The sequence below is a fragment of the Peromyscus eremicus genome, chromosome 1 (assembly GCF_949786415.1).
Source record: "Peromyscus eremicus chromosome 1, PerEre_H2_v1, whole genome shotgun sequence".
Taxonomy (NCBI): domain Eukaryota; kingdom Metazoa; phylum Chordata; class Mammalia; order Rodentia; family Cricetidae; genus Peromyscus; species Peromyscus eremicus.
The window spans coordinates 5,149,436-5,164,118 of NC_081416.1; positions in this window are offsets into that span (position 1 = coordinate 5,149,436).

The window sequence follows — 14,683 nt, forward strand, 5'->3', positions numbered from 1 at the left end:
TGGCACCCTTGGCCCTCACCTGGTGTGATGGGCACATTCCTTTGGATGGAATACCAAGCTAGAGAGCCCAAAGGCCTTGCTCCTTTGAAGAACAGCTTTGTACAAGAACTCACAAGATACCCTCCTTAATACTTTACCCTTCATTCCAAAGGCACAAATAATTAGAAATTATAATGTGCATTTTCAAATTACCCTTGAGAATTTTGTGTCAAAAGCATGACTTTCTGGCCACATCTGTAATTCAAACCCTCGAGAAGTAGAGGCAGGAAGATCACATGCCCAAGGCTAGCCTCAGTTACATTGTGAGTTTGAGGCTAGCCAAGGCTAATTTGAAATTCTATTTTTTAATAAATACCCTGGGCTTCTTTTCAATGTGAGAATACCACTGCCTAGAGAAGTCATTAAGAAGAAGTGCTTTTCAACACACCCTTCCCTTCCTCTGGCCTCCGCACAAGAGACTTAGCCGTCCATGCATGCAGTGGTTAGCCTGGTGAGTGATGGTGCATGGAACCTGGATCCTGCAGCTCTTCAGGGGAGACCGGTTGTGAGCAACACATTTTAAAGCAATGTGTTTACTGAAAAATGTTTGGAGGCTGTTCTTTAAAAAAAATTTTTTTTTGTTTTTCTTGATAAAATACGCAATTGTTTTAAAAGCCCCTATTGTCTGTAAAGGGGAGGGATAAAATCTTCCCAATAACACTAGTCTGAGAACATCCTGATGCTTCACAGTTTGTACAGAATCCATGTTTAATCCTTCCCCAGCACCAGAGCTCTGAGTGAAGCCAGGGAGAGTGCAAACACCCCAGGCACTGAGCCCTGAAGGTACTTACTCCAGGCACTGAGTACTGAAGGCACTTACCCCAGGCACTGAGCCCTGAAGGTACTTACACATTTGCATACTTTGTCACTTGGGGTCTCAGAACTAGCCTGTTCTGAGGGGGTTTATTTCACAAATGGAAACCTCCAATGGAGAGAGAAAGAGTGAGGTGAAGTGTATCACGTTCCTCTGGGCAGAACTCACTGGGCTTCACATGGATGCTCATGGATATTTCCAATGACATCCGCTTTCCTTGTGCATTGTGCATGGCGAAGTCCAATGATACTCATCTAGCCCTATGATACCCATGAAGGGCTCTGATGCTGCCAATGGGGACTGCTCTTCTGTCTTCTCCCCACCCACCACAAGAGGACACAACAGATAAAGCTGTAAGGTGTGATGGCTTGGTATGCTAGCTGTAGAGTCTGGGTTTAAATTTCTTCCCCATCAATAAGGAAAGATGGGATTTTCAATCTGGTACAGTAGTACAGTACCTTTCCAAGCCTCCACTCCCAGAATTGCTGTGAGCTTCCGTGGAACCAATCTTATTAAGAGCGTATCATAGGTGTTCAGTTATCAGGAACACTAGCTACCTAATCCTGTCTGTCTCGAATAGTCTATGGTTGTATGCTTGTTAATAATTGATAGCATTTATGCAAAATATAGTATATTCCAGATACTTATAAACAATGTGCACTCAGATCCTCATCACAACACTAAAGCTTAAATTATTTTTATGATGCTGTAACATCCAGCCACAAACAAGGAAACACTTATTAGAAAGATTAAGCAACTTGTCTGAATTAAGAATTCAGAAAAGGAGACAAAATTCTAACTTGAAAATTGACCTTCAGGATTGTGTACTTCTGCCTATTCAAGAAAGGAGAATGTGAGGGGTATGGTGGCATATGGCTTTAACCCCAGCACTTGGTAGGTGGAGGCAGGCAGATCTCTATGAGTTCTAGGGCAGCCAGGGCTACATAGTGAGACCCTATCTAAAAAATAATAAGGAATGGAGAATATAATCTTTTTTATAGTTTTTCTTATACTCCTTGTCACTGGCCCCAAACAAACAGACAAGCCCCATACCTATGCATACCTGTTCAATTTAGCTCTTTAATCTCATTCAGAAAGCTCTCTCATTTGTTCCCTGACCTACTTATTGTCATGGAAGTTGGGATTTGATAAGCATGATGCCAAGAGGTCCTCTTTCCCTCTGGTCCTATAGCCTAAGAAAATTATAAAGAAAAAGCCTAAAATATCAAGACTGCTCAAATTGGATAATTCCAATTTGCAATCGCTCAATTGTGAAAAAACTCCCAGATCACCATAACCTTGAGAGTCCAAACCCGTCACGGAGCAGCAGAACTTACCAGGTCACTGGGCCGTTCTCTGTACGTGCTGTCCCCACGGCTCCGGCACTCCCGACGTTTACTCTGAGCGCTGGAGTGAGGGTGAGGGTTAAGTACAGGCTCTGTGTGAAATGTGAATCAGCAGGAAGTTCTCCACAAGCCTTGGGAAGATTTTACTTTTGTCCCAAATGCCAGTGGAAGTCGGTGCTCAGGGGAAGTCCTGGGCTTTCATTCTTCTTGTGGTTTGGCATGGAACTGCACCTGAAGGTACAGGTATGTGGGGGGGGGGGGGGAGGAAGCAAACAAATTTTAAAAATTCCTGTAAGACTTTGGACCGTAGTAACAATGACTCTTATTGAGGACAATGCCAACCTAGCCTTGACCTTCTGCAGTGACTACCACTGAAACAACCCTCTGCTTCCCACCCAGCCGTATCTTAGCAACACATCTTCCTGAGGCAGGATTGCTTTGTACCCAGTGAGGAAACAAAAGCCTGGCTTCTCTAACACAGTCGTTCCTTCAAGTGTTTCCAGGAAAATCGGCTCATTCATGCATGCTGGAGCAGTTCTGTCGGTGTGGTGAGGGGCTAGGCATGATGTCCAGCATGTGGCCTCTTCAAAGCAGGAAGCTTACACAAACAGCGGCCATTTGACTAGCGCAGTGGTATTGGCCACTGAGGGGCTTGCATGTATTTTAATTCCTACTTCAGAAAGTTAGAGGAGATGGCAGAGTGCTCATGAGTTACCGTGTTACATCACCTTTAGAAATGAAAGTTCGGTGTTTAATGTTTGGCACCCTCACAGACGTAGCTCAGCTCCCGTCAGCTCCCGTCAGCTCCCGTCAGCTTCTGTCACATATTCACGTTGTAGTTTTTCAGACTTCAAATTTTGTTCTTCATTGGCAAAAATAGGATGGCTAATTCTTTCGAGCCAAGGTCTCGTTGTTTCTGAGGCCAGCCTGGAACTCACTAGGTAGTCAAGGCTGGTTTTGAACTGAGTCTGAGATTATAGGAAGGTGTAACCATGCCCAGCTTTGGGATAGATAATTCTGACTTCATAGAATCTTTCCCAAGAAAATAAGACTTCAGATACAAAAAGCAGCCAGCACAGTGCTGGGTAGCCTTCGGCCAAAGTTCTTTCTCTGTTGTTTAACTTTTACGCCTATAGAGGGTGTGGGTCTTATTGGTTCCTTATTTGGCCACTCTTGGGCTCCAGGCATGCAAAAGCGATTGATTTGTTCACCTGCTGCACAGAACTTGCTTTGCTTGTTTGAGGAGAAGCCATTTCTGGAAATGTATTTCCTGAGATAAAGTCAGCCTTGGACCTGGATGCACTCTGCAGCTCCACAGTGGATCTTTGTCCAGATCTTACTAGTTCCTAGCGCCTTAAGCAGTTCCTCAAAAACTGTGCTGGTCTCCCCTAGGAACCACAGAGCTACTGACAGCCTGTCACTGATAGCAAGACCTAACTGAAGGGAAAGGGGAAATTACTTTACAATCTGTAATTCCTTTTTGACAATAAAACAGATGGCAGACTCGTGAACTTTCCATCTCCTGTCTGTTTGCTCGTTCACCCACCCTCCTACTACGTTCCAGTCTTTGCTCTTATTTCCCAATAATCTTACACAACTTTTCAGGGAAGATGCTTAGTATATCCCACAGGTGCCTAAGAAAGCCACTTATACTGTAGATGCAACCTGTAAACTGAAAATGATGTCTGCTGCTGACATCCAATAACAGCCCTGTGAGAAATCCTTAAACATGCCATGAGATGGAAGCGTGGTTTTCCTCATTAATCATCGCCAACAATGTGGGCGAGGCTGTCAACCAAATATCTTTGCAAGTAAGCAATTTCTTTAAAATTTCAGACAATCAATTTGCTAATTTCATGATGGGACTCTGTCATGAGACCGCTCTTTAACTTCCTGTTCCTCCCTCACCAAATCAGAGCTGAACAGTGTGTGCTACATGACAATACCTAGTGTTTATTGGGGATTTTTTTTTTTTTTTTTTTTTTTGGTTTTTCGAGACAGGGTTTCTCTGTGTAGCTTTGTGCCTTTCCTGGAACTCACTTGGTAGCCCAGGCTGGCCTCGAACTCACAGAGATCCGCCTGGCTCTGCCTCCCGAGTGCTGGGATTAAAGGCATGCGCCACCACCGCCCGGCTTATTGGGGATTTTTAATTCACTTAGCATATCATTTAATCCCAACAATTTTGTAGGGTAGGAATGATGACCTGTTAATTTAAAAAAAGAGAGAACTATAATTTAGAGATGAAATAGCTTGCTGAAGGCCATACAGCCAGGGACAGAAATTCAACTCCAGTCTCCGCGGACCCTGTGGCTCGCATGTCCTCCCTTGTAATCTATGAGACCTAAGTTGGGACCAGTTATTCTGGGCTCTCATCTTGCTCTGATACCGACTGGCAAGGGTAACCACACAGGTTGCCATCTCTCTGATCCTCAGGATTTCATTTCTGTCCTTGTTCAAAGCACTCCATGTACCCATTCAGGCCACAGCATGATTTTGTCCTTGGTTCAAAGCCAAGGGCCCATCAGCGTACAGGCTGACCAGCCACATGTTGTATGCTCATTGTCTGTGTGGATAGGACATCCATGTTGATGTCACCAGGAAGTGGTGACATCAATCACACTGCAGGCAATCTTTACTGTATCTCTTTTCTGGGACAAATAATTAAAAGAAGCAAGGCAAAGAAAAGGCTCTACACACAAAACAATAATAATGATGGTGTCCTAGAGACAGTGTAAAAATGACTCCAGTGAAAAAATCCATTTCCTCTCCCATTTGATGTCCAAATCACCATCTTTGTGAAGACAAAGAAATTGGTGATATGAAACATTTTCATGATTTTATGAGTCCCATGACTGGACTGATGGGCATTGTGGGTAGGACTGTTTCTAACTGCACATTTAAAAAAATCACAATGGCCTATAACTTATTTGTCAGATATCATGCAGGATGGGTGAAGTGGTCCAGAGTCAGTCTGATGAGTTGGTGATATTCTGACACTTGTTTTGTGGCTCTGATTGTTTTGGTTATGGTTGTCTGCCATATTTATCATGTTTTCACAAGAGAGCAGCCAAGCCCCAGGGAAGGAATGGGGGAAATGAGAATCCCTGTTAAGTGCTTTTTACATCAGGGAGGAGCAGTTTTCCTACAGGGTCGGAGGAGGATTTCCTGTTACATTTTATTGGACTGGTCATGTCACCTCAAGGCCAGTCTCAGAACCAAGAGGGAATGGAGTCTTCTTGGCTTGGGTCGATCATTGTTCTTTCCACTCCAGGAAGGCAGGGAAGGCAGTTGTGCAACAGGCCCAGCCTCCTCTCTGGGAAGGCGAAGCAAAGCCTTTCCCCTGATCTCCGTGCTCTGGCTATGGGGGTCTTCCTCCACTGTTTCCACTCTGTAGTTTACTCTTCCCTAAACTCCTCCTCTACTAACTCCCGCTCATCTTTCAGATCTTGCTCATGCCTCCCTTCTCAGAGACCTTTTCTCTCTCTCAGGCAAGGCCAGGATCAAAGGACACCATCTGGTCCTGTGCAAACTTTGAAGTACATTTCACTACTCATCATTTTGTATTCATTTGTCTGATCATTTTATCAATGACTGGCTCATCCTCCACAGGACTGTACAACCCACTGAGATGAACACTGTGTTTCTGCTGGCCAATCTTCCCACAGGTAGCTGTAGTGCCTGCCACACTCTACTCATGATGGTGTGCCTGCTGTATGCCAGTTACTGAATTATGGATATTCAGATACTGAAAAGATGAGCATCTTTGGAGAAGTCATCATCGGGCCAGGGAAACTAATATCACAGTGACAGCATCCATATCTCCTTTCCTTCCTCCCCCGATGGCCACCTTGAAATGACCTACCCCTGTGTGACCCTCTGTTTCTCAATTGCACCTGCCTAGCTTTGCTGCTCTTCCCATCAGCTCACGTCAAACCAATCGTCCCTTTATTGTCTCTGGGGCCTCAGGATTCTCCACCTTCCTCATTCCTTCGGCATGTCAGCTATGCTGACTGACCTTTTATAGCTGAAGCTGGCATTTCCTCACCTCCTGCAAAAGTTGATGAGCTAGGCTGGGCTTTGCACAAGAAGACCACTGAAGGGGTGGGGTGAGCGTGCAGCAGACCCTGGCACTGTCCTTCCCCTGGCTGGTGACACATAGACAGCCTGGATGAAGGATTTTGCTCAAAAAGGAAATGGCAGCTGGCCATCCTTGTTGAAGTCCTCTTCACTTTGTTGCTAGGTTGCTCTCATCTGGTTCTACTCCACACTGGTCCATTTTCCTGGTTTCGTCCATGTGAAATCCTCGTATTTCAGAACCCTCAGAGGTCCTTCAGAGATGTCCTCCCTCTGCCTCTCCCAAGGCAGGAAGCATTGTAGGTACATAGAGGTTCACAACGGTAAGTGGTAAGGTTTAGATCTGTCTGATGTGTTCCAGAGCAGATATGGGAAATTCATGGGGGCGGGTGCCTCCATTCTGGGCTAGCATTTGCTAGGGAGATGCCACAAAAGAACCAAGGAGTTAAGTATACTTACAAAAGGGCGCTCAAGTGATGACCCACGGAGTCAAAGGGATATAAAGAGATAAATGGATAAGGGAACTGAGAAGGGACTCCTTGGGGTGGAAGTCCTGGTGAGGTCAGAGACTGACGGTCCAAGCTGGCTGGAAGAAGGGTGGTTCTCGGGAAGAACAAGTTTGAGTAATCTTCAAGGCCGAGCAATGTGCCCAGGAGGGTGGGAGATGGTGTGCAAGGCCTGGACCCCCCACTCCAGAGCAGAACAACTGCAGGAATCAGGGAGCTGAACTGAGAAGTGCAGAGGTCAATGACAATGAGAAGATCAAGGAACTGAGTGAGGACTAAGGTGTTTCACCCTCCAGATGGGTGTCCAGATAGTGGAACAAAATCCTTTTGAAGTTTCTAAAAAGAGTTCTTTTTTCTTGTTTGTTTGTTTGTTTCCTAATATGGTTGTGAACTCAGCCTTGCTTGTGGCCTATAAAGGATTTAGAAACAGAAAAACACAATAAAGGTAACAATCTCCTCCCCCTGAAACACCACACGCACACACACACACACACACACACACACACACACACACACGCACACACAAGCACACACACACACACACAAGCACACACACACACACACACACACACAAGCACACACTTTTATATTGGATTCATTTGTAAAAGCAAAGACAGATTGCAAAAGATTGCAAAGAGGACTCTTAGATCCAGAGTGCTGAAGTCGTGTTTTTCTTTATTTTAAAATGACATTTTGGTCCATGTAGTGGGAGGTAAAGGATGAAGATAGGCAATAAAGGTGAACCAAAGATTCCAGACTCAGGAGACACTATGGTAGTGATGCTAGGAAGCAGGGGGAAGGTTAGGAGGGAGGATAAGAGGGAGAGGCAGGAGGGATGCTAGGAGGGAGGAGGGATGCTAGGAGGTGGGAGGAATGCTAGGAGGGAGGATAAGAGGGAGAGGCAGAAGGGATCCCAGGAAGCTTCTTCTTTTACTCCCTTCCTTTCTTTTACCCTAAATCTTTATACTGTCTGTCATTGTGGCTGGCTTGAGCTGTGAGGTCTTGGTGGACAAGGAAAGGGGCAGTACAGTTCACAGTACAGAAGACAGAGGGAGAGAGGAGGCAGAAGACCCCAGGAGTAGTGGTCTCCACACAGAAACGTATTTTTCATTGCCCACTATACTGTCCAGGATGTAAAATGACTTCTGGCCCCTGTGAGTCAATGATGGGGCTTTCCTGCTGCTTAGGGTGTGAGTAGCCCAACTGTTAGCTTCAAACATGACAGAACTGGCCATCTTTCATTTCCTGAACCCACAGAAGAGAAAGGAGGCTGTATATAAACTTACATGTATCATAAATTGGAGGAATCAAAACCCCGTAAAATCAGATTATACTCCAATTGGTATTATGCTTTTGTTCTTCTGTCTTTTTGTATCAGGAAATGTGCTGGGTTTTTTTTTTTTAATGTTTTAATCTCTTTCAAGCTCTGTTCTAGTCTACTTCCTGTTGCTGTGATAAACACCATGACCTAAAGCAACTTGGGGAGGAAAGGGTTTATTTCAGCTTACAGGTCACAATCCATTATTGAGAGAAGTGGAGACAGGAAGTCAAGCAGGATCTGAAGAAGAACCCACAGAGAAATGCTGCCCACTGTCTTGCTACCAGGCTTAAATTCAGCTACCTTTCTTATATAATAGCTCAGGCCTACCTGCCTAGGGATGGTACCACCTATAGTGGGCTGGGCCCTCCTCCATTAATTTAGCAATCAAGAAAATGCCCACAGGCCAATCTGAAGGAAGTAATTTCTCAGCTGAGGGTCTCTCTTCCCAAGTATGTCAGGTTGACAACCAAAATTAGCCACCATAATCTCTTATTTCAGTTGATTACATTAAAAAGGAGAAATATTTAATTTCAACATTTATTGGTTTCAATTGGATAGCAGGTACTGGGGGGACAGAAAAAGAAATTAGAGATACAACCTGCTATTGGTGGATATGAGGGGTACAGCATGTGTGGAAATAAACAGTGTGTTTGTCAGGATCAGTAGGCTGGGTGGACATGGAATAGAGTTGCTAAGAGGGGTATTTACAGAGATGTCAATTAGGTTAAGGGAAGCCAGTCAGGCGTGGTGACATGCCAGGGCCCACTAGCTGCAAGCCTTTACCATATCTTGGCCTGGTGAAATCAGAGGGAAGGGTTACCAGATTGTGAGATTTGTAGCCATGGAAGCAGCACCACACTGCTGCAACAGAGGCTCTGGAAAAGTCCAACATCACTGTCAAAACCACAAGCAGGGTGGAGAAAGTGGAGGTAGGTGGGGATGGGAGGGATGGGAGAAGTCAGTAAAGGAGCTGGCACAGGGGAAGAGACAGAGTGTGACATCAGATAGAAGCAATGTTTAGGGAGGAGGTCAGCCATGTCCTCTGCCATGAAAAGGATGACTGAGATGCATCACCCGGATTTGGCAAGACGAAGGTCCTAGCTACTTTAGAACTGTTTGTGAAGGGTGCTGACATCATAGTCTGATTGGAGTGGGTGACAAAAGACTCATCTACCTTCTGAGAGTCATGGAGGATGGGAGGAAAGAGCAAAGGACAGCACAGTGCTTCTGGACGGTCAAATGAAGAGATCTAGAGGGGGTATGGTCTGGGGGAGGCAATGCTGGGGTTAGTTCATCCAGGAGTAAAAGCTGGGGTGTTTATACACTGCCTCCTGCCAATCATCAGGAAAAAGCAATTCACTGGCACAGGTAACTTTTTGACTTTGGAAGCCACTGGTATTCCCAGGCAAAACCATAAATCCACTGACAGAGGGTCAAAGGGCACTGACTGTTTCGATTGGCTGTCTCATCACCAAGAACAACTGCAAAAAGTTTTAATTGGGCACATGAGTATCCTGTACTCAGAGCTTGGAGGGTAAGGAAATCAGTATAACAGGGGCTTAATAGTCTACACTCAACCAACATTTTTGAGAATGAGGAAGCCAAAATATACCAAATAATGGTTCCCTCCTCAAAGAAGTTTGCATCCACAGTCTCCAGAACTCAGGAATATGTTGCTTTATATGACCAAAGGGGAATTCAAAAACATAAACTGAGGGTCTGGAGATGTGAGAAGGGGCCAGGCTTATTCAGCTAGACATGACTGGCATGGGTAAGGGAGACATTGTGCTGGAGACCGAAGACTGGGTGGCTAGGAGCCAGGGAATGTGGGCGTCCTCTAGAACATGGAAAGGGGCAGAGATTCTTCTATGGAGTCTATTGAAGGACCCTACCCTGCAGATGACTTGGTTTTATACATCTGACATTCAAAACCAAGAGCACATCTGTGTATTTTAACTTACTAAACTTGGTAGTGCAATTGGAAACTTATGAGGAGAGTGGATATGAAATAGGTTAATGGAAGACCTACCACGGAAACTACTGAGTACCTCAAACATTTGTAACTTGCAGAAATACTGATTTTCGTTCTGTGCACTCTTACTTCCCACAGACATGATAGAGACAGCAGGAACCAGCACCACTCCATCTACTTGTGTAGCCAGATGCCTAGGAGGTATCTTCTGTGAGATGGACTTTGCAGATAATGCATAACTCTCCGTGATGATGATGGCCTTATGCGTACATACTCCATGCTCACTGTGTTGTGTACATTAACTCTGCAAAGCTTTATACATCAGTCACACTTCAATATGAAGAAAGACAAAAGCACAAATCTGAGTGATGATCGCTCCTCCCGCAGGAGCTACACTCCACTCCATCCTCATCGTTCCCACAACAGCCGGACTTCTGCCTCTACATTTTTATTGCCTGATATGTTTGCCGGCGAGTCTTCTGCGGCACCACAGTAGATCTACTCCCCTGCTGAGGTAGCTCTAAGGGTTTCCCATTTCAGCGCAGTGAAACCCAGTGTCCTCACATGGCTGAAAGGCTTGCACAATCTGTCAAGGACCCGTTCATCATTATTCCTGAAACACTTTCTTGCTGTTTCTCACATAGGCCTGGTGGAAGCTGTCCCAAGGTCTCTGCACTTACAGCTTGCTCTGCCTCCCTCCTCCACCCCACTCTCTGCTCAGATGTTAATCTCTCCAGAGAAGCCTTTCCCAGCCATTCTTGCCTAGCTTCCTACTTCATTGTTTATGGGCTCCATATCTTACTGATCTTGCTACTCAATGCTTCCTGGTACATAAAATTGTATTAACTATCAGTGTTCTTGACAAACATACAAATTCTTCCAGGGCTAAGACTGTTTTATTTTCTGCTATATCCCCAGTAACAGAAGAGTACTTTGCACATAATTCAAGAAATACTTGATTTAATACACACATACACAGACAGGTCACTACAGATATGGTCATTTCAAGTGTCATGGATAGTTAAGGACAAATGGAGACTCCTCATAGAGCTATGGTTTGCTGAGAACATGGCTGGGTAAATTTTTATGTAACCACCCACATCTCCTGTCTTTATTCCTGAAAGAGAAATTGGTCTTCAGCCCCCACAAGCCTTGTCAAGCCGGAAAAGAAATTAGGAGCTACTGTGATTTCGTTGAAAGTAAACCCTCCAACACAACAATTTTCAGTCACAAATTGGTCTTTTCTGTACGCTCAAATGAGGGTGAACTTTGTTCTCACTGGGTGTGGGCTGTAGGGACATGGCCCATGAACTACAGCATTCCTTATCTTGTGCTCATATCCAAATCTGTTTGCAGAGTGGTCATGCTGCTTGGCCCTTGTTTCTATTAGTTACTTTCCTCATAGTGTGGACAAAATACCTCACAAAGACAACATCAGGGGTTATTTGGGCTCACAGTTTGGGGGTGCAGTCTATCACTGTGGGAAGATGTGGGGAAGCAGGAACATAAGGCAGGTGGCTCCACTGTGTCCTGTCAGGTGCTTAGACGGTTAGCTTTCTCCTCATCAGTTGGAGATCCCTGGTGTCGAATGGTGCTGCTCACATTAAAGGTGTTGTCTGTCCACCTAGATGAATCTAGTCTAGAAAATCCCTTATGGACATGCTCAGATGGGTGGCTTGGCAGTTTTGGCTCCGGTCAAGTTGACCAACAGTATTAGCCATCACACCTAGGTTTGATAAGATGACACTTTTTTTTGATTAAAATATATCATTTCCCCTTTCCCTTTTCTCCTCCCAACTTCTCCAGTACACTTCCTGCTCTCGATAAAATCCACGGCTTCTGGCCCTCTTTCCTTTAGTGGATGTTTAGTCTGTATAATGTCACTTGTACGTTTATGATTTCAGGGTTGGCCACTGGGGTTGGGTAACAAGTTTTCTTTCCCTCTGTTTTTCCCTCCTCCCAGCATTCCTTGGCTGCTTGTAGTTCTTTGTCTATGGTTGAGACCCCTCAAGATCTTCCCTTTCCATGTTAGCTTGTCTTTTGGCTTCATCCTTGTTCAGACAGCCATGTTGTTGATACTTCATGGGTGTAGCCTCCCTGACATTTCTAGGAGACTCAGTCTCAGCAGACACCCTGCTCCTTTGGCTCTTGCCATCTTTCCGCCCCTTCTTCCCCAATGTTCCTGAGCCTCAGGTGCCGGAGTTGTGATTTCTAAAATAGTGATGATGATGATGATGATAATGATGATGGTGATGATGGTGATGATGAAGCTAATTGAAGAGGTCCACTTTAACAAATTTCCTCTGCCCCCTTTCTTCTCTTATCTCCCTTTATCCAGACTCTCTGAAGGTGAGGCCTTCTTCAGGTTCCACTTTCCCATCTATTCAACTTACCCTTCTCCCCAGGTGTCCACCTCCACTGCAGGGACTGAACAACAGACTCCTGAGCCCAGCCTCAGCCTCCGCTGGGATGAAGTGCTTCAACACCAGGGCTCTCTGGTGGTTCTAAGGCATCCACACTAGAGAGCCGTCACATCTAGTCCCTCTCCTGACGGTCTACAGAGGCCTCACTAGACATATTCATCCATCTCCTGAGCTCCACAAAAATTTGTCTTTTGCTTGATGAGTCAGAATTTTCACAAGAACACCCACCAAAGGAAATGGGTCCTTACTGATTGTATACTTCTGTGGAGTTTGAAAAGCTTTTTTTTTTTTTTTCTTTGCAAGTTATTTCCCTGGCTCCTCCCAACAGTCTTGTGAGACAACAATGTTAGAACAACGTTCTGCAGCATTAGCGCCAGGGCTACCAGATTCTTCTACAAATGCAGAAACAAATCAGTAACAACAGTAATTTAAAAAAAAAAAGTCACACCAAAGTAGGAGGAGCACGGAATGTTCCATACAGTATTTGGTGGGTACTTACACTAAAATAAAATTTTATCTAAAATTCAAATTTGGGGGCTGGAGAGATGGCTCAGAGGTTAAGAGCACTGAATGGTCTTCCAGAGGTCCTGAGTTCAATTCCCAGTACCCATATGGTGGCTCACAACCATCTGCAATGAGATCTGGCACCCTCTTCTGTATACATAATAAATAAATAAATAAATAAATCTTTAAAAAAAATAAAATTCAAATTTGGTGTTGACCTGACAGAAAGAGCTTCTCCAAAAATGTTGAAGCTGTTTTAGAAGTGAATCTTGCAATGGGATTATGCTTGCACAGGAAACCACGGATGTGTTTAGGGAAGCAAAGGACATACAAAGAAACTCTGAGAGCTGCATAAGCATCATGAAACAGCTAGCTATGGCGGGAGAGCCAAACACAAAGGGCATCCTCCCAGGCTGGAGTGCAAGGTGTGATTCCTCTGTGCAGAGTGGCGGTTCTGGTGTCCTCCATGATAGTTCTTGACTTCAGAAATATACACACGAGCCCCCAGCCATGTGCATGTTGTTGTTGTTGACACAATCTAACTTTGACAAAAGGGACACCATATGGATTATGATAACTTTTTCCCTAGGCATCCTGGAAACTCTAGAGGTGGTCTCCTCTTCCACAGCTCAGGCAAGTGGCATATGCCCTTCTCTTGCTCCAGAGCCCTTCTTTCCTGTGCATGACAATTATTATCCTTAGAGAGTGCCTCTTCTGTATATCAAAATCCATTCGTACCCCTTACTCCCACCCTCTTTCCCAAGATCCTTTCTGTGTCATACATTATCATAGGATCAGGCATAAACACATTTATTGGGTGCTTCCTGTATTCTATGCATTGTGCTGTGTGCTTTGTCTCATTATTTCGTTTACTCTTTACAAGACCCTTGGAGAGAGGTGGGAAGCAGAACAATTTCTATTCTAAGATGGAAAATAGGTTTGGAATGGTTAAGAGTCCTTTGGGTTACCTAACATGGGAGCAGTGGAGTTGGGATTTGAAGCTAAGGCTGTCTGACACCATGGCCTTTCTTAGCTTTATAGTAGGAGAAAAAGGGGATGACACCAACAGGCACGTAACTTTACTAGTCCAGTCTTATACTTTGCTCGGCTTGGCTTTCTGAAGCTCCCGGGCTCTGAAACAACCACTGAGTAGACCTCCATTCCATGTGGGTGGCTTAGGAGATTAAATGTGTTATCAATATAGCAATCCTTAAGATGTACACATATTCTTGGAAACCTTATTTTTAACCATGAAAAAGAGCGTCACCACAAAGCTTTTGAAGAAAGACATTGCAGTCACTGCCAGCACGCTAAACTCTAAATTAACCCAGGCACAGTGTTCTTTAAACACATTTGCTGAAGCTGAGGGGCAAATCATTTATAGTTGATTCTGGGTAACGGGCCATCACTCTGTACTGAGAAGCTGTTTTCTATGTCCCGTATCTTTCCCAGCATAAGCTGCTCTTTGTGCTTTATGTAAATATTTGTGTAATTCATGCATGCTTAAGGAGAAAGCCGGCATTCTCATGCCAAGCAAAATCACAACTAGCAACCCAAAAGCAAAAGAATTTGTCTGTTCCATCTTGGTAGTTAAAAACTGTGAGTACTTAATGCAGCTGGAGGAGCAGGGTAATCTGGAGGAGCGGTTCCCAAGTGTCTAAGAACAGGTTCGATACCTCCAGAA